This window comes from Odontesthes bonariensis, chromosome 19, assembly GCF_027942865.1.
Source record: "Odontesthes bonariensis isolate fOdoBon6 chromosome 19, fOdoBon6.hap1, whole genome shotgun sequence".
NCBI lineage: Eukaryota > Metazoa > Chordata > Actinopteri > Atheriniformes > Atherinopsidae > Odontesthes > Odontesthes bonariensis.
This window is the reverse complement of record NC_134524.1, coordinates 8372043-8387956: the sequence shown is the minus strand read 5'-3', so window position 1 is coordinate 8387956 and position 15914 is coordinate 8372043.

Below are 15914 nucleotides of genomic sequence, written 5' to 3'. Positions count from 1 at the left end.
TAAACATATAGTTAGCATAAACTAAATACTAAATACGGCAACGATCGATGCTTGCTGTCAGAACAGCGCTCGTGCACCTTCGTGCTCGTGCGCGTTCATGTACTCTAGAGGCGTGCCTTCGGGGGGAAAGTAAAGAAAAGGGTTGGGACTTTTTACCTGTGTATTTTCAAAATGCAGCTTCGCTGGACTCAAAATCCAGGATCTCCTACCCTACCTTTAAATTCTTATCAGATCTGACGATGATTGAGAAAAGTAAAGGACACAAAAGCGTTCTGATTTTATCCTGTCCTGATATTGTGTTTGGAAGGAAATGGGTGAAATGACTGTTATGCGATTGCATCAACAGTTGTGCCACTGAACGGAAAACGTTAGATAAAGTGTGCTGCTGAGTTAGCAACATAGCAAAAAATTGTTAATGTTGAGTTTAGATTTATTTAGAGCCCATGCTGTGTGAGAAGGTGAGTGTAACTTTATCTTATTGGTTCCTCTTCACCTCACACACCGACTCAGGCTCTTTTCTCACCAGCAAGGTGACGATCCACGTACTGAGTGTCTGAGTAGACATGTTTGGTTTCCATTTCCTATCTGAAATTTAGTTAAAACCTTTGTGTACATAATCCTCTAGTCTAGTCAAGTCAAGTCATGTTCTCCACCTGCACAAAGCAAACCAAGGCTGTTAGACTTCTTAACTCAGAAAGGCTAGAGTTTGTACAACCTGAACCAACAATAATTCCTGAAAATCCAACTTTATCAAAATAAGAAAACTCATCATTACCTACGCTTTGGAGACCATTCCTCCAATATCCTGTAAAATGACATGAGTGAAACAGAGTTTTTAGGAATTCTACGACTGATTTCAACACTTGTGTCTCATAAAATAGATTAAACTGATTAGTAACTTTACAAACACACGTTTCCCTGAATTATGTAAACACTTTTTACAGAGGACAACCTGCTAAAGTTCCTCTCTTTCAAAAAACAACATTTTTGGTTTCAGAGCAGGTGGAAGTTAGTTTACCAAGAATAAACAAGGGCCGCTGTAATGTGTAAATGTGTAAATATTTCTTCCCATAACAACCAAATAGATAAACCAACAGCATGGTGGAACATATTAAAAACGGAAAATCTGGAAATGTTTACGTGTACTTTTGAACAGAAACGTGTCCGCATCGGTTGAAGGTTAAGCTCAGATTTAGCAGATGGTTGAACGTACACCATCGTCATGAAAGTTACTTTTATGCTTTCACTGACGTTGCTGCGTCTGAAACATGACGGAGCAAAGTGCCAGAAAATGCAGACACATGTAAAGGTGAACTGTACCTACATCTGAGGCCTGCACATTAACATGTTGCGCACATTTATTAACAGCACAGCTGCTCCTCTGCAGGCTCGCTTCCTGAAATTAACATGCGACTTTGGTCCTTTTTGCAGGATGATAGTGGACTGTGAAGGAGGACAAGATGTTCCCACTGGACAATGGATGAATGTCCTCGTCAAGATTCTCTCTTTGATGCTTTTGTTTCTTTCATCTTTTTCAAATATATGTCAAAGCCATACTCCATTATTTAGCATGTTTTTGCCTTCTTGTGTGCATTGACTGACAGTCTTTATTTGAAAAATAATCACTAAATTATCAAATACTGTACTTGCGAACGCTCCAAAAAGGTTTGCTCAAAGGCATACGCTGTCTACCAGGGTGCTGTTTACAGTTTATGAACTGTGTTTTTTTGATTTAAAGAAGAAAAATCTGCTTTGCTCTTCGGCTCAGTGGCTGTGACACCGACCAGGGAACTCAGACTTATTGGGGAGTTGATGCCATCTGTTGTTTTTTCTGCACTCTTTTTACTAAATGGCGTATGAATACATCTATAATGAATTTATCTTATTTGGACTGAAGTGGATTCTAGTGGGATTACAATAAATTGGAGTGTAAGCGGATTTAATTGGACTTTATCCTCTGTTTAAAGTGTCTTGAGATGATACATTTTGTGGACTGGTGCTTTATAAATAACAGGGCTCTCGAGTTTTCAAGTTTGCTTGGAGTGAGATTCGGGCGGGGCAGGGGCCGGGCCGTGTGCGCGGGGGAGGGTTTCTTTCGGGGTTTCTTTCGTTTTTTTTTTGGAGGGGGGGGGGCTGGTCCCTTGCAGTATTCCATCGCCATAAACTAGCTAAAGAACAATTGTTTTATTTATACCAAAATCACAAATCTTCACTTTTACACTAAATTCTGCTATATTTTAAAATAAATTGTTTTAGGTATGCAAAGTCTTAGCAAACAAAATTTTTTTATGAGTGTTGTTGTAAGTGTTTGTGGCAGATTTTGATGCTTGATGACTGATATTGGGGGCTCCCATTTAAAGCACTGTGGCTCATTGTCAGCCATTTTCACAGTCATGATGGATGACAGAGTTCCATTCAGAGCCAACGCGTTCCTGGTCTTGGTTTCATTAAGCCCCACCATGGAAAAAACCCTTTCTGCCAGTGACGGTTGGTCAATAGAGGGCGCTAGAGCGCCGCCCCTCCCGTGAATCAACCATAACAAATATGAAATTAATTATACATTTGTACATTGCGTTTTTACTCGTGCAGTGGTGTGATAGACTCTGCTGTAGGCTACATGCCACTGCCAGCAACCATTAAATGCTTTCGACTTTAATCTAGGCTTGCTATTTGCTATTGGACATAAAGCCCTCCTCCAGGTGGTCGCCGGTAACACTGGAGTCTATGAGAGCTAGCAAACTTTTTTACCGCGAACAAGCAGAGCCAGCTTTTCATTGGCGCATGAAAATTTGATTCTAGTTCGCGTCGCTGTGCGCCCAGACCAATGGCAGAGTTTTCCTTATTTTTAATCTTAACGTGATTGGACAATTCATCGAATCAATCACGTCCATCAAGCAAGCATCCGAGGAAGCGCCGGGCTCTCGGGGAAGAAGACCACAGACAGTAGGATTGCTGCAGAGGTGAGTCTCTGATGTAGAAATTAGTTGTTGTCCATTTTTCAATGCAGTCAAGTCAGCTTTATTTATATAGCACATTTAAAAACATCAGAATTGATCCAGTCTTCTATATTAGTCCTCAAAACATTAGACACACCTACCTTTTAATGTGGTCTTTGTTTTTCCTGAATATTTGTACATTTTGCAATAGAATAGGAAATTCAGAACCATCATCCCTCCCTACTATTATGTTGTGGTTATGGTATAACATGTGGTCTATTCTAATTACAGTAGCCTATATTTCTTTATCTATTCTGTCCCAAAACTCTTTATTTAATGTCAACAATATCCAAAGTATCTCTCTAATTGTATTAATACTTGAACAATGGTCTAGTTTAGGTGGTTTTTAGAATTTGTGTGTTGTGTTCTGATTGTGAGGTGCTATTTGACCCGTCACGCGCAACTGCGCCCCCCCAACAAATTGAATCACCAGCCGCCACTGCTTTCTGCATCAGCATTTCAGTGTGGCAGAACCAGTTTGGCAATTGTAGATAGCCTTGGGAACCTGCTCATACCAGTCACCTTTGAAAAGAATTAACCACGGAAGCCTAATTACACTCCTACATATTTTTCATTTTTCATTAAGTTGCTCATGTCAAAGGGTGTGTGCTGAATATTTAGGTCTACTACTCCAACGAACACTTTAACCGGCAGGTATTGGTCTTTTACAAAGAGTAGGAAAACTATAGTAACTAACAAAAGATTCAAATAAATGAAGATATGACCTGCTGATGATCCTGACGGTTCTCTTCCACCTCCAGCTCGTCTACAACTTCTGCACGCATTCAGAGCATAATAGGCTATGTCCGCTGTGCATTCATGGGACGCATGCTTGCAGCTGAAAGCTATTTCACACCCGGCAACAAGAAATTCTGTTTTCTGATTGGCTGAGAAATTCTATTTTGTGATTTTCCGATGGGTTGCTAAATCAAGACAGCTGTACCAGAGCTATAGTTCTGAGCTGTACGAGCTCACCTGCCATTGACTCGTTAGTATCGGCCATTATAATTTCTGTGCGACGAAGTTGATAATTTCTCAGCGTGAGAAATGGCATGTGTGGCGTGTGAGCGTGTGAACTTGTTGAAATGCGTGTGTCTCACGCTCATTGCGTGAGACTTGAGAGCCCTGTTTAAATAAGTTTAAATTGTAAGTGATGTGAATAAAAGTCAAAGTACCAGAAATGTGGTTTTCTGTATCATTAACACGGTTTCTGTGATTCTTGATTATAATTTGACAGCGAATTGATTAATCAGACAAATGTGTTTAAACATAATAAGTTCAACATATCGTGGGACTTCTTGTGGAATTTTTTTCCCGTGCTTGCATATATTTGGGTCTTTGAAGTCACCAACAACTCAAAAACCTTGTTTTGGGCACCTCAGGTCCGAATATGAGCTGTTCAGATTTACAGGTGAAACTTATGTCACTTCAAAAGTATGGTTTTGGTCAGTAATATGTATTTTGTTGTGTTATTTTAACATCCCTCGTGTCAAAAACGTGAGGAGATAAAGTTAAATGTATAAATGCCACTACAATGTCCAGACTGGAAGGACGGTTGCTATCTATGAACCAAACCAAATTTCAGTGTTTATGAGGACAAAAAGCTGGTGAATATTACTTCTTATTCATGAATGTCAATTTAAGCCTTAAACTTAGATAAGCAGCAAGTTAGAATTGATTGAACTTGATACTTTAACTCAAACATCCCATAAAAAAAAACACTGAAACAAGGCAACTTAATAAACCTTTAAAGGCAAAGTTGACTTATTTAAGCTACATTTATTTCTCCTTTGTCGTATTTTAAGATGGCACATGTTTGCCTCTCTTTGAGGTACATAAGTTATATAAGCACTGTTCAACTGACAAGGTGTTGCACTGGTTTATGCTGGATCTTTTTGTGTTGTTGACTCTGTAGCCTTGTTGTGCTATGCCTCTTACGCAGTTGTTCTCCAACTGAAATGATCTGATCTACATAACCTTATTACTCCATTACATTGCCTAAAATCACATGAGTTTAAAATACATCTTTCCTTTATGCCCCCCACCAGTTTCCAAAGCAAAGCGAACCAACTGCCTAAACCAAATAAAACGGCAAGTAAGAGTGAAACTGAAAATTAAATGAGACCCGCACTGCATACTCAGAACTAAGTGAGGAAAAGGCCGACTGACTGTAGCTTCTCTGTAGTCTGGGATGCATCTCCTCAGAAATGGAAATACAACTTAGAGCAACACATGCTTTTACACAGGACACTGATTTCCTCAAATTAATCACCCCTGTGGAAAACAAAGGTAAAAGATAATCCACCATAATTGAATCAGGTTTGCTTATAATGCTAACACAAATAACCAGTATTCTGCCCACAGCTGATTTGTGTTCCCTCGGTGCCATGCTGGTACACTCCGTTTCCTCCAACATCCTCCCTATTTCCTGGTAATTTTTCAGTAAAAGTGACAACATTTCCAGTGTATTGCAGGGGAAGATGTTTGGAAGCGGTAGCCTTCTGGTCTGCATTACATTCTTTTTGTTGCCTGAGAAATGCTGACCAAGACGGGCTGCGACTGCACGCTACAATTCAGATTTGCAAGAAAGGCAAACACAGAAAGAGCTATTTATAAAAAAACCTTTGCACCAACTGAACCCATTCACTAACCCTGATTATACATTTGAGGGAGTTCTGCTCAATCACTCTCAAGAATCTGTCAATTACTCATCTCATGCTGTGCCCATGCATCAGACAGCCAGCTCTAACAGGATTATTGTGCCTCCAGACAAGGTCAAAGGTCAGAGCGTCCCCTGTGGACACTGTGGACAGTGCAGCTGCACAAACAGCATTCTCCACCAGGGTAGTTTTTGTTAGTTTAGGTGCAGGTTAAGCTTATAATCCTTTGTTGCCATGGAACAGCTTCGTGGTAATTGTTACCTAACTTTTAAGTTAAAAGCCTGTTGAGGAGAAACATACAGGTAAATATAGACAGTGCCACTTTACAGAGGCCAAATAACCCCGTGGTTCAGCGCAGAGCAAGAGGGAAGCCTCTCTGTCAGTGCGGATAAATGCTTCAGTAGCCTCATTGTCTCATTAATAAATGTTTACAAAGGAATTTTGACCCTTTTCAGAAATAGCCTCAACCGGAGTGGGGACCCTGTGTGCCACAAGATGTAATCATAACTTTTTGGTACATTGAGTTCTGAATGCGTCGCAACTCTCGAAAAAAGAATTTCATGCTGTTTTTTGTGTTCACATGCCTCCAGAACAGGGAGGGGGAATTTTGTGGCTGCGACCAACAGTGTGACCTTCTTTGGTAACTGCCTGGCCAGTGTTGTGCAGCTCTCTTATATAATGAACAGCACAAAGTGAGGAAGAGGAATAAGTGTGAAGAATTTGGAATAAAAGAACAGTGGGACAAAAGGAGGAAAATGGGAAAGGGGGCCTGTTCTCGTCTTGGGCACTTCTCATGCAAATCGTAGCCAGACTAAAAGAATTGAGGGTGGTATGGTGCAAGTCCACACATGCTTTGAGGGAGACTTTAAAGCCAGAAAGAGGTTCCAAAAAAAAAAAAACTGAAAAGAGGGGGAAAAGCCAGTTATTTGAGCATGAATTTGAGCATAAAGTTCTTGTGTTAAATCTGCCTTTTCCCTGGAAACCATTCAGGCTTAACTAACATGACAAAGAGGAGGCTGAAAACAGAAAACATTGGGGAGACTGGCCAGTATGGACTGGACTGATGGCACAAATGACTCGTATGATGAAAATGATATAATGTTTAATTAACCTGCTGTTTCTAGAGCTATGTTCTCTTTCATTTCTCTTATCTGTATCTTGAATGAGATCTCTTCGACATGCCCACAACCACAGCCGAGTGTAATTTAAAGGTACCAGTCATGCCGTAACTGTTGGCCAAACACAAATTTCAACCCAGACAGACGTAAATGATTGCTCAGCAGTGTCCAACACCCAGTAATTTTGTCAGCCACACAGTGAATAACCCAAGCCAAGCCACAAAGTAGACAGTCAGGCACATTCAGCAACAGTCAGCATGACCACAATCAATGGACTTCACTTGGAATATCAGCATCTTTGGTCACATCTGTGGCTTTTTCACATGTGCAATAAACACGTTCCATTAATTGCTACAACACTGTAACCGAAAATAAATATTCAAACGGGAATTGCATTTTGGAACAGGGTACCACCAAAATATCCATAAGATATCACAATGTGGGAATTATATTTTGAGTTCTGCTCGTTTCAAAAAGCAATTTGTCTCTAAAGTAAGAACCGGGACTGACGGGATTTATGTTCCTGGCTCTGTGATGTCGTGTAATCTTTAGACGTGATGTTCGACACTGAACTGCACATTACCAAAAAGACATAGTGTCACCTCTTTCTTGATAGCATTGTTGTTTAAAGCCAATATATATGTTCAGAACGTGTTGAATAACTGGTCTGACGTGTAGAGAGGAACTCGCTCTGCATGCAGACCTTATGAGGCACAAAGAAAGCAGCCTCAGAAAAAAGCCAACTGTTGTCTTTTTATATTTAAATGCAAAACCAACCACTACCTTCACTGCTGTGTATAATATTGTTTTTTGCCTTTTTACTCTGTGTGTGTTTGGGTTAGGGTTTGTGAAATTATATCGTAGCAAATAATTTGGAGGGTGCATGTTGGGATGTTTGTGGCCAGATTTTGGCAGTGCAATAGTGTCACAATCCTCACAGATACAGTCACAAAACTTTAAAGGTTTGCAGTTCATATCAGTTAATTACAAGATGCAGATGTTTCACATCAGTACCTTGTTAAAATGGTGCTTAGTGGGCCATTTCAATACATATGTCAAACTACAAGTCAATAAAAGATCTCGACTTGTTGCAGCATGACAAGCACAGGTGTAATAAATCACATTCATTTTCCTGCACCTGTAGACCTTGGAAATGAACCAGCATGAATAAATCATGACTAACTAACATACCTGAAAACTGCATTTCCTGCTATGAAATGTCTAATAGTTTGGTGATAAAGGTCTGGAAAAAAGTTCCTTTTGGTAAATTTTAGACCGCAGCACAGAACTGTAGATGATAAGGAATGACGTATGCATGCAAAAACAGTCTCTGGTTTACATAATTACAGCAGGATAATAATGGCAGGACTTTAAACCATTGAAAGCCCTTTTGATACCTTGTCAGAGTATTATTAACTGTGAACATTCAAGTTCTGTAAGCAATACAGAGGCCAATCCTAGCTTTAACAAAAGCCAAATTACCAAGGTGTTGGCTGTAAAAAAAAAAAAGTTTCCTATTCTAATCAATATAATAAAAGGCAGCAGCAGATCTAATCATGATGATATAGCAGCTAAAAAAGTTAGCAGCTAGTTTAGCAACTTATTTTAAACTAGCTGCTAACTGTTAGTTTTCTAAATCTAAGAAAACTTTGGTTAAATCAGCTTCAAAACCCATACTTAAATGTATTCTCTAAAAATTAAATTCTTAAGTTGCTTTTAATATATTTATATATATTATTCAAATTAAAACATGTAATTTGAATAATGAAAACAAGCTTATTTTACTAGATAAGCTAAAGAACGTTTAAAGAACAGGTCCTATTTTTATCTATGTAGATTCTATAATAAAAAAATTAATTCCTCTGATGATTTAACTTTTTTAACTGCTTTATTCACAAACTACTGACTACTACTACTGATTTGAGCAGAGAGGCTGAGAGGTAAAGACTGACTGCCGCTCTTTGCCCTGTGATTTACTACAGGCAGTATTATCAGCTCATTGTATGGTATGTAGGGGGCTGTGATTAAACACCTTCTCTCCTTCGGGCGTAACGTAATCAGCAGGAGCAATAGGTGTGAATTGTTTCTCACCAGTGTAAAAAGTAGAGCATGTTCCAGATACATGAAAAGTGACATAATGCACTTATAGAAGAAGCTCTCCCAGAAGAAAGTGCCTGAGGGGCTGACAGGGAGTAGAACCAGCCATAAGCGACCTCAGCCAGTCAGCCCCGGCTTCAAAGACACACGCAACAAAATTGACAAACTGGGTGTGGGAATGTGGTCTGAAGGAGCAGAGAGAGGACCAGAGGGGGGAAAACTACCAAAAACCAGTCATGGGAGACTAGACTGGTTTGCTCCTGCTGTTATACAGTTTAGCTTTAGTTATACAGAATTTTCAATTTCTTGTCTAATTTGAACGCCTGTTTTAAGGCAAGGCGAGTTTATTTGTACAGCACAATTCAACAACAAGGTGATTCACGGTGCTTTACAGAGACATTAAAACAGTAGAAATGAAAAGCATGATTTAAATTTTAAACAAAAAATAAAGAAATAAGAACAATAGATAAAATCAGAAGTTGAAATGTGATTAAGTTTTGAAACTCAAGCTTTGGATTTGGAGCTTTAATCAAATATAACTGAAAATAAGTGTGTCTTCAACCTGGACTTAAATACTCCTAATTTAAGTGCTGAGGAGATGACTGAAGAGACTTTACTCATCTCATCTGTCCTCATTTCTCTCCAGAATTAAAATACTTTAGGTGAAAAAAACAAAAATAAAAAGGGAAAATTTAAGTCGAATGGATTTAAATTTCGTTCTAAATGCGACTACACATCCACAAAGCTTACAGGTTCCCATTGCTGCTCTATTAATTATTATTAATTATTGGCGCAGGTTAATGACTTTCAATGACAACACAAGAGAAGTTAGTTAAAGAAAAGAAATCAGTCAGGACTTCCTGGCAAGTAGCCATATGCATTCATTTATTGCTTGTTATGCCTGTGCTGAGTTGGGCTGTGCGGTCATAAAGACGGTCAACAAGTCAAGACATTTTACAACTTACCTTGTAAAATTTATCAGATATAATTAGAAAAAAAACAACAAAAAAAATACAAGATTATACTTGAGCTCAGTCAACAGGACGCCTTTTAGTCTGCTTCATCTGAGGACAATCTGAAATCTGAGACTGTGGTCTCTGCCCCCAAAGCAAATGTAATTTTTACTTAATTTTTCTTGATTGTGGATAAGATCCATTGATCTAACTTTGAACCCCTGTTGTATTTCTGTCTCTTGGCCAGTGGAGCAGCAGCAGCGGCAGGATTTAGTTACCGGAAGAACAATAATTCACATGGGATGATGTCAATAACATGACAATGTCAGGTTCCACTCAGGGTGCCTGCCAGCTCGCGGTGTCTGATATCACGAGGGCACATAAGGCCAATGGGGCAGGGAAGTGCTTTTAGCCCCTGATATCTGAACTTCCCCCCGTGTGCTCACAGGAAGCTACTCTGTTGCCTCATAATCATATTCCAGCGAACGTGAGACAGGCATGGACACTCGTCACCTTACAAGGACAGGAATGAGCATGTGAATGCACTGAGGTGACATTGTAAAGGGATCATTTGACAAGAAAGAAAAGGCCATTTCTCAGGTTTTTTAGTTTAGATGAATAGGCATCAGGTACATTAAGTGTTCTATTTAGAGTAGAGGTCCAGAAGTAACACGTTCAGAGTTTTTTAATCAAATTAAACTTTCTACTGTTTGTGGCCATGATACATTTGTTTTAAAGTGTTTGATTGACGTAAATCAAGACCAAGTCTGCTGTACCTGTAGTTAATCATCACAGAGATTTAAAATTAGAGACAGTGTCCAACTGAGGCATGTCTGTCCTTCACCCACATCCACAGGTGTAAATCTGTGGAGTATTAGAGTGCATATGCACACTCCGGAGAGATTTCGAAGCGGCTGTGAGGCAACCTGTGAAGATATAACTTATCACTCATCAGTAGATGACTGATTAGCTGCTTCAACACATTGATCACTGTCAGCCTAAATAACAAGCGTAGCTTTTGTGTCATGATTCGTGGCCATCGCGAAAGGAGGTAAAGGACTTACAGGAGACTGAAGACATGCAGGTGAGGAAAACTTGATAAAAAAACAAAACAAATAAAAGGTGCTACCAAGGCAGGAATGGTAAGAAGAAACAAAACTCTGGAGAAAACCCAGGGCTGGCTGATACGGAGGGGCTACAAGGACAATCTGGCAAGAAAACCTGGGGAGTCCATACAGACAGAGGTGATTTCACACAAGGAGCAGGTGAAGCAATCAGTAACTGAAAACCAGGTGTGATGCAGGAATATAACAGACCAGAATACACGTGAGAGCCATCTCCTCATAACAGAACCGAATGCAAGGAAACAGAAGTCAGCGGTGAATTGTGTCAAAAAGGAAGACGAGAGAGCGGGAAACAGAAAAAGTTTCAAAACTAAGCTAACTCTGACTTTAAAAACTGTTTTAACACTAAAAATGATGCAGTGAAACTGGGTCATGGGGATATGGAGCAGGAAGCTTAATGGCTAATTTCTGCCCTGAAGCTTAATGGCTTCAGGGCAGAAATGAGCTCTTTTTAAGTAAATCTGGAACTGTAATGATCTCCAAAGTCTATGTGTGGTTTGCAAACTATGAAAACTCTTTGTTAACAGATGCGTTTAATCAGGGGTGGAGCAGTGATTTTAAATGTGAGGGTGTTACATGAGCGCCACATCAAGCCCAGAGACACGACGCTGAAGTTGGCATCCGATTTGCGAATTAAATGGATGGAAAAAGTGCCATTTTACTGCATTTTTTGCATTTTGATCACCCTAAACTAGGTCCTGTATGGAAACTACAATACTTACACTGCTCAAATCTGGATATAATTATTCTAAAGTGGCTATAGATTCATTAAAACCTTGTTTGGGATTTGTGAAACCTTTTTCTGATTTGTAAAAATGCAGAACAGGGCCATTTCACTGCATTTTTTCCATTTTGATCACCCTAAACTAGGTCCTGTATGGAAACTACAGTAGTTACACTGCTCAAATCTGGATATAATTATTCTAAAGAGGGTACAGAGTCTTTAAAACACATTTGGAGCCCAGAGTTCAAACTAGACACGGTGAAGCAGCTTTTAGCTGTTATGCTGCACACAACTGGAACAAACTACCAGCAGAACTGAAATCAACTGTAAGCACTTTTAAATCCAGGTTAAAAACATTTCTCTTTCGGTGTGCTTATGGTTGAGTTTATATCTTTCTTTTTCCCCTCATCTTTGATTGCTTTTAACTGTGTTTTTAATTTTTATTCTATTTTTTTCTCTTTAAATTGCTGCTTTATGCTGTTCTTTTAAATGCCTTGTCTTTATGTAAAGCACATTGAGTTGCCTGTGGTGTGAAATGCGCTATATAAATAAAAACTTACTCTTCCCCCATAATTCATGTATTACGTTAATAAAATGTTTAATTTTACTTAAGAAGCTCTAGTTCTTACTGAAGTGCACATGTGTGAGCAGGTCACAGCGCAGGAGCAGCTTTCTGATTCACTCCTACTGTCTCATATATTATTTCCAAGTTGATTTTAGACCAGCACGATCAAACACACTCTAAGAACTCACATACATTTTTATCGGACCAAATCCCTGCAACCAATGAACAGCCCCCCCCTCCTAATAAGCCTTAAATAAAGGCCATAGGCCAACTATATTGATTACAAAAGGGATGAGCTTAGATGGTAAGCAAAAAGCCTCTTTAATTTGCTACCGTCACATTAAGGAGCCATAGGCCACGCGGCATCAATTCAAAGATGCAAAGTTATTTCTCTGCCCTTATCAACAACAGCAGGCACGGCCACAGATTCTTGTTTAATACTATTAACATTCCACCTCTACTGATGACTGTGGCAATTATCTGGAGTTCTTTGTTGACAAGATCAATGGTCTCTGATCAAATTTCAGCCCTGGAGCTTATCAGTCTGACCGTGTTACCTGCTCTGCTCTGCTGACTGATTTCTGCCACATTCACACGTAAGATTTCCAGGTTATAGTGTGCATAGCTGCTCGTGTTGTTTATCTTTTCGTTTCCCCTCTGACGGACTCTGCTTCTCGCTCGGCGGTAGCTCGGATAGGATCCAGATCTCTTGTGAACCAGAGTAAAATATGGAAAATGAATGAATGAATGAATTTTCAGTTTACATGCATTTATCACCTCTCCTGATTCCAGGTCCTGCTGGTCCCAACTCTTTCCACCAGCCCCTCTTTCTATTTCCCATCATTGCTCTATTGTTCTGTAGCTACTTAAATAAATCTGGTGTCTCTTCTGTCTCTGATATCACTTACCAAGAAACCAACATTTAGCAAATTAAATGACCGTTTTCAAACTTCTTTTCACCTTTGAAATTCTTTTAAAACAAACTTGTTTAGGGACTCTGTGGTTGATAAATGTGCATGTATTGACCTGGAATGGCTTTGTCAAAACTAACCAATAACACTATCAGCATAGAGATAAAGGGGACAGTTCCCAGAATAAAATGTTGTCAAACTAAACCAAAGATACCAAAAAAATCTAAACTTATTTCAGCAAATGACCACATGAAAGTGTGCCACCCTCTACCAGAAGGAAAGCCCTACTATTAAATAAATAAGATACAGTATATGACATCAAACTGGAGTCTCACGCTTACCAGTGCTTTGTTTTTCCTCCCCCCATCTTATGGAGACCTTACTGCTGGTTCACCAGTAAAAACGTAAGAGTGACGTTTGAGGTGTTTCCTTTCAGCGTTTAATAGTGCTAAAGCTTTCACATGTATCAGAAACACCATAAAACAACTCAGAGTCCTGTGTGTACCTTTATTAACTTATGCATATATCTCTAAATGTTTGAAATGAAGGCAACTGGTCCTTGTTTTGGGTTCTTGAAGACATTTCGCCTTTTAACAGAAACGCTCAAGTTCCAACCCGACTTGTGATGAGTTTCTTTTAAGCTGTTGTTGTCCGCTCATTGAGGGCGGTTGAGGTCACCTATGTGTCACTGATCCACCATCCTGTGGGCTAAGGTCATTGTCAACTGTAAGCTGTTAACTGCACCTGCCTGACCAGCATGTGACATGTTTCGGTCAGACTCAAGTTGTGAATGATTAGGAAACAGCCAAAGGGAGGAGAGTCAAGGCGGCATTATAAGAGTTTGGTAGCTGACATCTGAAGAGACCTCTGTGTAAAGCTTGTTTTACCCGTTTATTCTCTTTTCTCTCAAACCATCTTCATTCCCTGTGAAGAATCTGGACAAAATTGTCCTGTGTTGTGCCATGCTGTTGGGAAATTGTTCAGTTTCCCTGGTCAGTGTTTCGTCCTTCAGATGAACCAGTTTCTGTACAAGGCTGTTGTTGGGTTTGAACTAAAATGGGATTTTGTGTTTGGAGAAGATCCTTCTAGGTTCCTCAGACACTGTTGACACATTTCCTCTGTTTGATGATGGCGTGTTGTTTTTCCAGATTTCTAAGCTAACTTGACAAAGAACCAGAGTTTGAGTGTCCACAGATTTGAAGTGCTTTGTTGGGTTGTAGGCAAAAAATACACTGACTTTTTATCCTCGAGCTCACATATGCAACCAGTTCTGTTATTGGTGTGATTGCTCATGGACTTGTCTGCAAATCACGTTCCACTTGGAGGCCCACCAGCGAACTCCGATCTTATTGAACTTTTGGATTTGCCGGATGAGCACAATGAACATGGAGACAATAAGGGAGGTTAGTATCTCAGAAAAGTGACCTTTCCAGCATTGCAGATGGTTTTTGATTCCTCTAAATCAGGGATATTGGATATCTTGTCACATATGCTCCCAAACCAGCCACCGCCATATTGCATCTTGCATACGCATGGTGTTAATTTTCGAGAATTGGCACTCCCAACTCTCCGAACAAATGCAGGAGATGTGAGGCAGCCATCATAATCATGCGAACAAGTACTTAAAAGCTAACTTATTGCTGGGCTCTGTTGGGACATTCTCAGCCTGATAGGGCGGAGTTCTGATGGATGTGAGTCAAAGATGTGTGTGTAGGTTTCTGGTTTACTCTTGAATAAGACTTCAGTCCTCATCAACGTGCACCACACAGTCCACAAAAGGCAGATTGCTATCTTTCAGATCCTCCCTCACAGCCATTTATAAGCTTGAACCTGCCAACCAAAGTTAGAGGTGAAGAAGCCTTCACTGCTACAGGAACCAAGAAAAGAAGTCCGGTTGCCTTCATAAATTCCATGTGACAAGGTGATGAAGACACTGAACTCTTTTAAGATTACAAACATCAAATGAGGTTAAAAAAAATGCAAAATGTCAGAGTTTAGATGTAAACTCTTACTCCAGATGCTGAGCTTACATGGTTTTCATCACAGTCGCAGGACAGTTTTATGAAATAATTCTGTATTTTTTTTCCACTACGTGAATAAGCTCGCTCAGTCATGTTTGTTTCACCTGAGATTTATTGGGGCAATGAAATCTGTAAGTGAAACTCTTGGAACTATTACAAGCCTTAATCGTCACTCTTGTTGCTTTTAAAAAGGTCGATGTTAATGCATTATCATAACTACACATAAATGCACCAAAAACAGGTCTCCCTGTCCATTTATTTGTGCTTGGCTTTAACTAAATGACAAATATTTGGTTTACTGACACACACCCAGCTTCAGTTTATTCCACAGAGGGCTACAGTCCTTCTTGCTAGAACTGTTCTATGTATGAAGGCACAAGTCTGAAACCCGCTTGATTAATTTGGGCTGAAGCCTGAAGGAAGCTACTCTGCAAATCCCTTATTCCTGGAAAACAATTTCATATTTTGAAGAAAATACACTGAAGCAGAGCAAGCCGGTATGGCATACCGGGTATGCAGGTGGTATAGATGCATTTCTGAGAAATCAACTGAAATATATTGAAAATTCATGGTGAGTCAGACTGGTGTCTGTATTGTAAGTGTTAACACATACCATCATGCAGCTGCTGTTGGACAGTTACCCAATAATGAGACTTTACTCTGAAGGTCATGCTGACGTTTTGTTTGTGGTTAAATGTTGAGATGGGAGCTATGCATGACTGAAAGTTACTTCACCTCGTTTTCT